We start from the raw sequence: 13,651 nt of genomic DNA, 5'->3' as shown, positions 1-13,651 counted from the left end.
CACTCGCTCGCCGTTATGATCATGTCTCCCCTCTGTTGTCTTCCCTTCACTGGCTCCCTTTTCCTTTCCGCATCAGGTACAAACTTCTGCTACTCACCTTTAAAGCCCTGCATGGGCTGGCCCCTCTTTATTTAACTGATCTTCTCTCTCCCTACATCCCTACTCGCACTCTCCGCTCTGGTAGCCAAAGTCTCCTCTCTCAACCCAGGATCTTCTCTGCCCCGTCCCGGATCCGTCCCTTCTCTCTTGCTGCCCCTCATTCCTGGAACCTTCTTCCTCTGCATGCACGGCTCATCACTTCCCTAACCAGCTTTAAGGCTGAGCTGAAAACCATATTGTTTAGGGAAGCGTTCTCAGGGAATTTGTGATTGTCATCTGGCTGTCTGACAATATTTGATGTGATGTGATTTGTTTGATATTTGATGTTTTTAATCTGTTTTTTCTTTTCTATATGGTAATTTTATCTATTCCTCTTTTAATTGTTATTATCTTAGAATGTACGCCTTGAGCAGGCTTTTATTTACTCCTAATTTTACCGACTTTGTACAGCGCTGTGTATAATTACAGCGCTATAGAAATAAAGTTTAATAAATAATAATAATAATAATAATAATGTGAAGGTGGTGTTAAGAGGGCAAAATCAGGTCTGCTGCTTTGTAGTGCACTGCTTTGAAATATGGTTATCAGAAGGCAAGTAGGCAGGTAGCAGAATGAGGTGATGCAAGAGGTAGAGAAAGCAAGAGACAGAAAAGAAGGAAGGAAAGAAGCACACTGTGGTTCCAAGGTACAAGGTAGGGAGGTGAGGGAAAGGAGGAAGGGATGATGCAGCACTGATCTCCCTACCTTCTACCTTGAAACCATACTGCACTTCCTTCCTTCTTTCTGTTCTGTCCCTTACTTCTTCCACCTCTTGCAGCCAAATCAGGACAGTTGGAGGGCATAATGTTTCGGAACTGGAACTCACTCTGGAGGAGTTTGTGGAATGATTCTCTGCTGTTTCTAAGACTGCCCCAGAACAATCTTGGAATGCTAGATTGTGCCCCCTGGAGTCTTTTTTTAACCTAAAGATCATTTTTCTGCTAATTAAAAAAACTAACTCAGGGATTTATGGGGGTTGGTGATGATCTGAGAGGCCCCAGGAGCTGCACTGGATTCCCCGAAGAGCCACAGAGTTCCCACCCCTGTCTGATTGTGGGTTAGAGGGAGAAGGTTTTAGTGGCAGTGGAAACTAAAGAATAAATTGTAGCAGAAGAAATGTATAAATCAGCAAGGTGCATTAGTTATATCTTGGCAAATTGGGTGCCATAAAAGTGGAATTTGAAATGACAAGTCCACATTTGGTGGCAGTAGATGGCACTATAGGAAGACTGATCCAGTACTCTAGATTTACAGGTCAGAGTGGTGAGATAAATAAGATGAACATGCCCCATACTGTTGGCATAGATTTATTTACAATCACTCTGGCCATATTCAAGTGCAAATCTCAATTTCCCCGATGTAATGTATGACACAGCTAAGGAGAGGACTAAGGCACCCTTCTGTCCCTGCTCCAATTTAGTCAAAGGTGTTAATCATATGTCACAATGGATCCAGATGGCTTTCTTGAAAGAAGGACTTCTTTGGCATTGATGTCACAGTTTTCTTGTGCTAAGCATACAATAATTTTTCACTGGAAAGGGGAGAAATCCTCACTTCCACACTCTCATCTTGAACTGCAATTAAAGTGTGGAATGTGTGGTTCCACAAGTGTCCCACGTGTCTACAGGATAACAGCTGTGATATATCTGGGGCAAACAATGACATTCCCCTACCTCATTCTCATACCATTTTATGAGATCTTTAGCAGTTTTCCTCAAATTTCTGTTTTAGAGGCTGAACATTCACTTGTTTTACCACTCAAATACTGAAGTACATATGTACTAGACTACTGTGATGTAGTCTCTTACAGGTCTCTTCCAAGACTATCAGAAATTGCAGCACATCCACAGTTCATCTGCTTGCAATAGTGTTATCCAACATCATCCACTTCATTTAAGAATGGACAATCCACACTGCAGAAATAATCCAGTTTGACACCACTTTAACTGCCATGATGCAATGCTATGGAATCCTGGGATCTGTAGTTTGTTGTGGCACCACAGCTCTCTGGCAGAAAAGGCTAACTATCTCACAAAACTACAGTCTCTAGAATTCCATAGCACTGAGCCATGACAGTTAAAGTGGTGTCATCCTGCATTATTTCTGCAGTGTGGATGCAGCCTTATCAATAAACTGCCTTGACAATATATGATAGTGAACAAACTGTTTTTTAAAAATAATTTTTTGGGACAATCTATAATCAAACTCCATGAAGATGAATCTCATTTAGGTTAGCATATTATCTTGTCTCTCGCTCACCTAAGAAGTGGTGCTACATTCTTTCCTTTAAGGAATTGTTGGAGTACTTTAAGCAACAGGGTTTTTTAGTAAGTTCTTTTAGCAGAAGAGTCGGGAGTATTTAAATTCCCTCTGTTGACATTTCATTTCCAAGGAGACCTTCAGGTACTTCTTCTAAGTTTATCAGTAGACCTTGTTTTGAGATATGGCCATTGTATCACAGTAGGGAATATAGTCTTCAACAGAACTTTGTTCCTCCTCTAAGTTGCAGGAGGCCTTTGAAGTTTTGTTTGCATTCCATTGCGCCAGCCACTGAAAAGAGCTCTCCTTGGTAAGGCATTGTAGACATGTTAGGAAATGTAGATGATTAATTGCCTTACCATTCAGAGTTGTGTGATTGTCAAAGAAGTGTCAAAGTCATGTGGCTCTGACACATTACTGGTGCCTTTATCAGAGGCTTTGTGTGTTAAATTCTCTGTGGATGGATAGCAGGGTAAGATTCACTTAGGTTTCTCTGCTTTGAGAGCTCCAGTCCACTCTTTGGAACTAAAGCACTAACTATTGTTTTGCACTGCTCCTGGATCCTGGCATGGAAGCATCTAGGAGCACCAATTTTACCTATGCTGTCTCCCTTTCTGTTTCATAGGCATGTAACATAACATAAGAATACATGCTGGTGACACGTGTCTTAATTAAATCCTGGCTGGATTATTGTAATGCACCTTACATGGGGGTGCCTTTGAGGACTGTTCGGAAACTTCAACTGGTCCAAAGAATTGCAGTCAGATTGCTAATGGATGCTGGTTACAGGGAGCACACAACTCCCTTATTGCAACAGCTACACTGTTTCCAGTCTCTATTTAAAGTGCTGGTTATGACCTATAAAGCCCCATACAGCTCAGTCCCAGGCTATTTGAAGGACTTTATCTTCCCATGTGACTTTTTTTTTCATATTCTTTAAAATCTGCAGGGGAGATTCTCCTGTTTCACCGCCTTCACAGGCACAGTTGATAGGAATCCAGGAGAAGGCTTTCTCTGAGGGAAAGTAGGATGGCTATTTCTTTGTTGTAGTTTTGGTGGCAGGTTAAGACCTTTCTTCTCCAGCATGCTTGTGGAAACTGATTTTTAACTCAAAAAAGGTGGGATTTTTTATGGTGCTGTACTATTTTTAATCTTTTTAAAATAGAGTAAGGTTATAAATTGTTTTAATTCTGTTGTTATTTAATGCTGTTTAGATCTTACTTTTGTACATTTTAAACAATATTTGTTTTATTGTAATTTCCTGCCTTTTTGTAAACTGCCTTGAGAAAGGTGGGATATAAATAAAGGGATGGATGGGTGGATGGAACAAAAATTCAAAAACATTTTAAATGCTTCCATATCCAGTGTGGGTGGAATCAGGACTTTCTTCTCCTCCTTCTCCTCTTGCGGCAGCCCTCCATGGCACCCAAAACATGCTCCAGATGATTTCCAACATCTCTGGAGCTAGTTCTGAGGAGGCACTGGGGTAGTAGGGGAGGTGTCGCTGAGTCTGGCAAAAGCAGCACAAGTATACCATTGGATTTTCTCACTTGGATGCACTCCAACAGTACCCTGACCTTTGTATATAAACCTGAAGGTGAGAAAAGAGGGATCCTTGTGCATACAGCTAGGTGAAAGTTTTGTAGGGTACTTTCACACTACAAAATGGTAGCACTGTGATTCCATCCTATTGCCATGCCCTTCTTCCAGAACATGGACTATGGAGATTACTGCACTACACTTCATAATTTAGGATCTTGCCCCTCATACGTATAAAGAGTTATACCACTTCTCATTCTCTAGTCTAGAACAACAGTAGGAATCGTGCAATCTTCCAAGCATTCCTCTGGTGAGAGCTGCTCAGATTTGCAGTTCAAAACATCTGGAGGGCTGGATGATTCCTGTCCGTGATCCAGAAAGACTAGTGGAATTAGGTCTATCTGAAATAAGGGGCACCTGCCAGGTTACAGGCACTAGGCAAAATGTCATTCAAATCTTTAAAATATGGGACAGTATTCTTGATCAGTTATTTAGTTAAATATACATAGCAGAAACAGATGGGCCAAAGGGGGCATTGTCTGACTGTGTTGGGATGTGGTGTTTAAACGACACACACACAAATGCAGCCTGACGTCGCCGCAATGCCACCCCAATCCAGAAGAGCTGGCTTGAAAAGGAGTGGGGGGGAACACTCTTTTTCAGAAGCCAGTTTAAAACAGCAATGGCGGGGCAGATTGGGGTGAGCAGTGATGAGGCAGCCCCAATCTTCTCTTTTTGGGTGGTCTGTTTTGCCCCTTAGTAATCTCTCCTGGCCTGAACCCTCCCTCTTCCAAGCGTTCCTCTGGCGAGAGCTGCTCAGATTTTGCTGTCCAAAATGTTTGGAGGGCTGGACGATTCCTGTCCCTGAAAAGACTTGTGGAATTAGGGGCCAGGTTACAGGTACTAGTCAAAATTTCATGCCCTGCCACCAGGATGCTGGCATATTCTCTGAGTCTGAAGGCTCTGATGGAGAGTCTGAGAGCCCAGGGATATGCAAAACCTGAGGGAAATATCATTCATCCGTGCTCCAGTCACCATCAGAATGGACCTCTGTCTCTCCATGCAGCTGATGCACAGGAAAAGAGGTTGGGGAGGTATGAGCATGGCAATAGTTTAACAATTATGACTAAGGACTTAATCACACCAGCCTGCTATCCCTCCACAATAGCGCTGGTTTAAGAATGGAAACATACCAGTTTGAAAATATTTCTCATTACACTTTACCATACAATAGTGCTTTGGAGATCCACGGTGATCTGTTTTCTGCACTGCCAAACACTGCCTTCAGAAGGAAGCCAGGGACAAGCAATCTCAGCTGCCAACCACCTTCCAAAGCCAGGTGCTGTGTGAATGTGCTGCTGTGTGAATGTGCACACAACAGCCGGCTTTGAAAAGGTATTGGCAGTGCAACCGCTGTGAGGGGGAGAAGGAAGAGGGGGAGAGGAGCAGAATCACACTTACTGACATCATGTGGCTGCCTGAGAAGCAGAACTGCAGCAGAAGGGACCTATCAGACAAAGGCAGTAATGGACTAGCACCGAGACTGAGAACCTATTTACTGGTTTTGTCCATCAATGAAAAGCTGTATAACAGTAATGAATGGGATGCAAGATAGCAGCAGGACAAACATGATGTTGTGTGATAAGTACTGGCCAAAGATGTTTTTGTCCTCTTAAAATTCTGCTTTTTAATTAGGGATCATGAAGAAAGTTATCTAAATTTACTCTCTTAAAATTTACTTAACATATTTACCTGACTATATATGTATACCTATATAAGTAGCTGTTATAGAGTACTGTCCATGACTTTCTTTTCTTTTCTTTTTTTGGTATGCTGGGGGATTCTGGAAAGTGTAATCTACTAAAGTAATTTTTCCAACCATATGTCACCGTGTTTGGGCAACAGAATGTTGCTGACTGCACCCATAGATTTCTCTTTCCTGAATATTTCTCCAAACTCCATACCTGAACCTATTGGGAAAGCATTTGGTGTCCTTTGTTTGAACTGGCAATTTAATTTGGTGGTATTTTATTGTTTGTAAATCCAAATGAACAAATACTAAGGCTGTTCTTTTCCTTTCTATTGTTCCTCCTGATTTAAAAAGGCTAGACACCTTAAATGTGTGCAATCTTTTTTGCTAGCATTCATTTAAGGAAAGAATGCACAGGACATGCTTTGAAAGTGGAAACACATCTGTTCAGGTCAAATAGGAACCAGATGTTTAAGCGCAAAAACACACAAAAAAAGAGGGGAAGTAGAAGTCTATGCAGAAAAAAAATACCTCAAGCGTGCCTTCAGACATCCCTGTTTGCAAGATGGGTCAACATTTGACCCATGTTGCATGGGAAAGCATTCCAGATTCAGAAGCAAGAATATGCTTACATTATAGAAGCCAATCTGTATGCTTCCTGTTTCTCAGCTGGAGTTATATGAGCCGTAGCAGGTTCTATTATTGGCTCTCTTCACAACTCTCCAGTTGCCATATACCTTATAGCTTTTTCAGCTCTTCAGAATAGTAGCTGGCATCATCCCAGCTCCTTGAAATACTTTAGACCATTGACAAAAGTTTTGGGTAGCAAAGAGAACAAGTGTGATGTAATGACTTGAATGCTGGGCTAGAATTCCAGGAACCAGGGTTTGAGTCCCCACTCACACATGGAATCCCATTGGGTGACTTTGAGCAACTCATATTCTCTCAGCGTAAGAGAAAGGCAATGGCAAACCTCCTCAGAATGAATCTTGGCAACCTATAAATCAGAGTCATCTTGAAGACACACAGCAATGAACAACAACCATGGATTCCACTCAGAGTGTAAGACCTACTTTCAAATCCCCATTCTGCCATAATGCTCACTAAGGCAGCAACTGCACTGCATAAATGACGCAGTTTGACACCACTTCAAGTTCCATGGCTTCATCCTATATGCAATCCTGGGATCTGTAGTTTGTGGTGGCACCAGAGCTCTCTGACAGAGGAGGCTAAATATCTCACAAAACTACAAATCGCAGAAATCCACAGCAGTATTAGACTGCATTAATTCTGTAGATCAGATTGAGCCTAATTGGCGCAATCACTCTCTCAGGATATTATTATTATTATCATTATTATTATTTACTTATATCCCACCTTTCTCCCAATGCAGGGACTGAAGGCAGTGCACAGCAAACTCAAAACAATACAATTCAAAACAATTGCATTAAAATGTATGAATATAAAATGTAAACACAATTAACATTTTTAAAATTAAAACAATTATGCATTAAAATTTAAAATCTATTAAAAACTCTAACCTCACAGGTAAGTGAGCATAAAATATGAGGGAACCATGTACGTCTCCTCACTCTTTGGAGGAAAAGTGGGATATAAATGTAACAATAACCAATCATTTGTGATTATCATTAACACATCCTGATGGTAATAAATCGATTAGCAATGTACGTTAGTTTCCTAGAAGAGATTTTAAGGAAGATTTGAAAGAAGCGGAGGGCAGCATAACGATTGATGCAAAACTTGTAGAAATATAATGGTCATGTATGATTTACAAGAAAATATACTCTCCTCAACACATCTGAACAATATAGAAATGTGCATCATATCATGAGGTGAGAGCCAGCATGGTGTAGTGGTTTGAGTGTTGAACTTTGACTCTGGAGACCAGGATTTGATTCCCCCACTCGGTTATGAAACCCACTGAGTGATCTTGGGCAAGTCCCATGCTCTCAGCCTAGGGGAAGGCAATGGCAAACCACCTCTGAACAAATCTTGCAAAGAAAATCCCATTATTGTTTCACCTAAGGGGTGCCATAAGTCGGAAATGATTTGAAGGCACACAACAGCAACAACAAACCATATCATGAGAAGCTATGGCAGCTTACAGTGGATATTACAGGAAACTGAGCTGGCAGATACAGCAACATAGGGGCAAAAGATAGGCACAGAGACATCCTGGCTCCTTGATGCTGTTGTCTGCACATTTTCAAAGTTATCTCCTCCACATCTATGAAAGTGGGAAAGCACAGTGTCCTAGGAGCCACCTACACTCCAGTCCTGTGTGGGCACATTGATCTGTACACTTTGTGCCTCCAGTCATTTGCAGGTCAGCTGCATATCAGCATATGTGTATGTGAATGTGATCAGAGCATCTTTCTTTGTCCCACCTGTCAGGCCTACTCTGACTTTACAAACTGGGCTGGATTGGTCCTAGATCACCTTCCCATCATGTTCATGGTCTCTTTCTCATTGCATAGTTATAATACATAGATATCACTTTTAGCTGTCATTGGCTCAGCCATGTTGAATACTGGAGTTTAAAGACTAGGGAAGGATATTTTGGATGCCCTGCTAGAGAACTCTGACACCTCATCAGACTACAAATCAGCAGTTAAAGTGGTGAGGATGTACTGCACTTGTGTACTGTGAAAGAGACCCATTACCATGCTGGGCTCCATACTGAAATCTCATGCTGTGTTCATGATGGCAGGTTCCAGTTACATTGGGTCAGTGACAATAAAGCTTGGGGAAAGTTGCTTTTAGGCTACAACTCCCAGTGGCTATGCTGGGTAGGGGATTCTGGGAATTGTAAGCTCTGGCCAACAATAAGAAGCATGCTGCATTTTCTTTTTGCTGTTCTTTTTTTTTTTAAATACCAACTCCCACCACCACAAAAAGGACCCTGAGATGCTTAAAAGTAAGCAGCACATTACATACAGATGTTCTTCGGTTTCCTTTCCTGATGACTCCCATACTACAAGTCTGATGGGATTTGGCACTGGAGGGAGACTGAGTATCTCACACCTGGGAAACAACGGCTAAAGCTGAAGAAAAGCTGGGATTCTGTCCAAATGGAATTGTTACTCGCTCAGCTGCTTGTACTCACCTGTTTGAGGCTGTGAAATCAATAGCTTTAGGGGGCTAAGCCTTCTCCTAGACATAACTGGCTCCTTCATTTATTGGAACTGTTGTTTGTTTTATCGCTTTTTCAAATTTGATGGCAGGGGAGGGAGGCATTCCTACCAAGAAAATAACCAGCCTTCTCAATATTTCCATGAAGGGTTGCGGAAGCTTTTCAGAATACTTGGAAAAAGCAACAATGGATTAGATGACTCTTTTTTGCTTTGGGCACCTACATGAATGACAAGCCAGATTTTTGTGAGTCTTCACCTTTATTTCTAGGAATGCCACAAGACATTTTGCTGCCTGAGGAAAAGGACAAGCTCCACCACCCCATTCCGTATACAGAAGCAAACTGGAGTGGCCATTGTACTTTCACAGTACTACAATTGCAGCACTTTGATACCACTTTAACTGCCATGGCAACATCCAATGGAATCCTGGGAGACCTGTTCAGAATTCACAGCCAGAGACTTGTAGTGTCTCCCTGAACTACAAATCCCAGGAAGAAGCCAGTGGACCTTCGAAAGCTTGAAACATGTATATTGTGCATTTTGGTTGGCCCAATAAAGTATCACTGATTAATGGGTGGTTTTTTAAATCTTATTGGATTTGCTATGTGGCTAACACAGCTACCTCTGGATGTTTACAAATCCTAGGATTCTTTAAATACCTGGAAGTCTGCACCTTTTTACATGTAAAAACCCATAAAATTAGAAGTGGACTTCTAGATGTTTTCAGTTGGGAGGGGGGGCACATCACACTCACAGGTTCCCAGAAGAAAAAAATCTCCTCCCTCAACCACTGCTTACCCAAACCTGACATATTACTGGAGGTTGCTCTGGAAGATGCCCATTCAATAGTATCATTTTTTCTTGAACAACAACAACAATTTTATTGTATAAAATTAACAAAAATCTATGAACGGGAACAACAAGTCATCAGCTTACATGTACTTTCTGTAATTCATGGCAACCAATTCAGCAAGTGCACAACTGTTTCTTCTAGGGCTGTACAGCATCATTCAGAGAGGTCACATGAGTGTTTTTGTTAAATTAGGGGTTTTTTTTCAAAAATGCTAAAAAGAAGTATTGCAATACAGAGATATGGAAATGAAAGCAAAAGTGTATAGCCGGGTTAACTCAGTACTATCAAAGCCAACTAATGGACCAGAATGGTGAAATTTTCATGGTCTGGAAATGTGACTTCTGGATTCCAATGTAATTCTCATGGTCTGGAAATGTGACTTCTGGATTCCAGTGTCCCAAAGCTCTCAGCCAAAATAGTAGCTATGCTGGTTGGAGGATCCTGGAACTTGTAATTACCTTTTCCAGGTTCTCCTTCTTCATGGCTTGGCCTATCATGGGAAGGAATGAGTGCATAAACTTCCAGTCCCACCAACTACCATCATCCTTTGGTTGTTCATCTAGGGGCAGCAGGACTAAATACAATCACTGCTCAGAAAATACGTAGGTATATAAAATTGCAGTAACTTTTCTAGTCCTCCCCTACTCTGTGATTTTTATTTTTCCAATCCACATGGGATTTTCCACCTGTACATTTGTATCCAGCTGTGTGGCTTGCTTGGCATTAGCAAGAAACACTAGTTCACACATGGCAGTGGTTTCAGTTTGTCTCCTCTGTCCACACTAGTTCTGTGCCCTCTGATAATGTACTCCAACTGAGTGGAATAATTTCCAGCTGTGTGGGATGTATATCTGCTGACACTCCAGATGCCCAGTTAGGAAAGATAATACAGAAACAGGAATTTTGCACAATTTTTGCCCAGTATTCCTAATTTTTAAGGAGACAGTGCTGCACAGAAATCTATATGGGGAAGGTTGAAAAAACCACACAGCAGGCTGGCATTCTTACACTGTTAAAGTGTTGTAATATAGCCTTATGACCTTATAACTGTTTGCTATTCACATTTATGATTGTGACACCATTGGACTTTATCATATGGGGAAATCAGGAGTTTAACAAGGCATTTTCCCAGGGCAGTCATGCAATCGCGGCAAAGTTTTTCCCACAACATCGTGATTAGAGAGGACTTATCCTGGGAAGAATGGGAATGCTTCAACAAGAAATCACTCACGGGGAAATCCCGTGAATGATTTATTGCTGGAGCACTCCTGGTTCTTCCTGGGATACGTTCTCTCTAAGCTTGATATATAGGAAAACCTTTGCCCCAGTCATGCGGAAAATGCCTGTTTAAACCCAAACCACCACCACCCCAGTGTGATAAAGTCCATTGACACAATAGTAAATGTCCCTCGAAATCCATCTTAAAATCCAGGCAGCTGTACTTGAGGAATGGAGCTGTGTGGCACTGGTGAGTGGGGTGCTGAAGGATGATGCATCCAGCCCCTTCCAACCATTGTGTTACAGTGCATTGAGCAAAAGCAGGGAATTCTGCTGATTCCTTTTATGATTCTTTCTCGACATTTCCTTCAGTGCCATGCTCATCTGCATTGCAGAACCCCTTTACTCCATATGGCAACTTGGCTTTCAAGGTGGGTTTGATGGAATGTATTGGGAGACAGAGTGTAGCCACAACATTGTAGCTATGTGCCTGATGTAGAATTTCAGGCATTGTTTCCAGAGATATATGTGGGTTTTGTGTGCAAAAATAGTGGATTTTTATGGTGTGGGAAACCCTATAGTTTTTGCACAAAAGAAGCGTGTGTGTTTTTGGAGGAGGTTGAGGGGGAAGAAAAATGTGGTTTGCACAAAAAATACTGCTTCTAGAAAGACGTTTTTCATACAAATATTGTGGAAGGTTGCTGCAAAAACATGATTTCTTTCAGAAAAAATTTGTGTCTCTCTGGAAACAGTGCTGCTTTGTGGGAGGAAAAAGTACCAAATGTATTTCTTCACAGCACTATTTCCTGAAAAACTTCAGGATGTTTGAATACTGGGTAGAAAAGCTTCCAAATTTTTACTTCTGTATTATCCTTCATATTATTTTTCATACTGTCATTCTTCACACTGTTGTTCTATACCCTGTTTGAGCAACCACACACATGCACGCACTCACATATGTTTCTGGAAACAGTGTTCTTTGTGCAAAGAAACTTGTGTGCATTTCTGCAAAGAAGTATTTCCCATAACACTTTGGCATGTATGAATACAAAGCAAACCCCGCAAAGAAACATTTGTTAGTTTTTCTTCCACATTAGGAGAGGGGAAGCATGAAAATTATTCCTTCTCACACATGATGACAAAATAGTAGATTATTTGTACTTCTATAATAATGAACCTGAAGACTTCTGTTGTGGCAAAATTATAGGAGGAAAATGGTGGCAAGTGGGACATGATTGATCTACATCACAGATTCAGATTTCACCAAATAGAAAGCATGAGCACTCACATATTAGGCAAGCAAAGGTTTCTTCAGGTGAAGTCGCATTCCAAGGATGATGAATGGTTGCCTGCCTCTGCAATACAGCCTCCTCTTGTTCAAAGAACCTCTAACAAGGGCAGTAGAAATCCTCTCTTAACATTACAGGCTGCAAAAAATGTACCCGTCAACTGTCCGATTTGACTGAAACACTCCTGAGAGTGCCATCCCGCTTATAAAGCTTCTTTTAAAATGTCCCAATTTCTTGCTTCTCATCCCACTTCGGCACTTTGTCCTCAGCTTAATTCAATTGCTGCATACTGAATTTAAAGTGCAAAGGTAGTTTGAACTCAGTTAACTCAGCAGAGAGAAGGGAAGAGGAAGTGGAGTATTGCCCTTCCCAGTAGGCTTAGGCAAGAGCAAACTGCTGCAACCTATCCTGGTTTATCTGTTCTTTTCCATAACTTTTACCATCTTGACCACACTCTGATGTTGCTTGGCCACTTGTGTCCCAGTTTTCATTTGTGAAATGTTGGGAGGTATATAAAACACAGATTAAAAATGGTACTTTTGGAGAACTAAAACAATGCCCAGAATCCCCCCAGCCAATATGCCCATTTCCACAGTGTCCTTTTTTTAATGTTGCTAAGAAGAAAACAAATAACATTTCTTTTGCTTCATATCACTACAGGAAATTGTACCGAGTAGACGCTTATGTGCTGAAGCTGCTAGAAAGGTAGCTTTTGTCGACAGGAACATTATTCAAGCTTAGCCAACCTTTTTGAAATTACTCCCTGTACCTGCTTCAAACAGGAAACTGTAGCACACTTCTTAGCACTTGGCAAGGTTTTCAAAATGTTCCCAGAAATTGCTTGGCACATTGGCTACAACACAGAAGAGAGCAGGCCTGATGTCGCCACGGTTTTTAATCATCCATGTCAGGCCAGTAACCTATTGAATGTGCCAGAAATAAGACAAAGCAAACTTAAGCAAAGGTACTGTTGTTTGACAAGGGGTTGTTTTCATAGACTCCAAGAGTGAGCAACATGGTGCCCATGGGCTCTGCTGCTCTCATGAGACTGATCCCCTTGCCCACAAAAGGATCCTGCTGATACCTAAAACATGACAACTGCATATGGCTGTTGTATGTTCACTTTTCTCACTCTGCCATAGCTGATGACTGCACTAAAGCAAGGTGAAATGCTGCCTTGGGTGTCACTGTATTGCTTCGCTCAAACTCATCACCCTCATAGGACATTCATAAAATATTCATTATGAAAACATTAATAAAATACCATGGTTAGTTAACTTTGTGGGGCATGTCTACAATCCCATGTATAGTTATATGGTACATAAGTTCCGCTTAAGTCAACGGTACTTACTCGTTATGACTGTCAGGTTTCAAGTGAGAAAGCACACTTAGGCTGCTGCCACACTGCAGAATTAATGCAGTTTGACATTGCTTTAACCATGATGGCTCT

The sequence above is a fragment of the Sceloporus occidentalis genome, unplaced genomic scaffold (assembly GCF_023333645.1).
Source record: "Sceloporus occidentalis isolate IW3139 unplaced genomic scaffold, rSceOcc1.0.p SCAF_1, whole genome shotgun sequence".
In the NCBI taxonomy this organism is placed as follows: domain Eukaryota; kingdom Metazoa; phylum Chordata; class Lepidosauria; order Squamata; family Phrynosomatidae; genus Sceloporus; species Sceloporus occidentalis.
Note: the sequence above shows the minus strand (reverse complement) of the source record.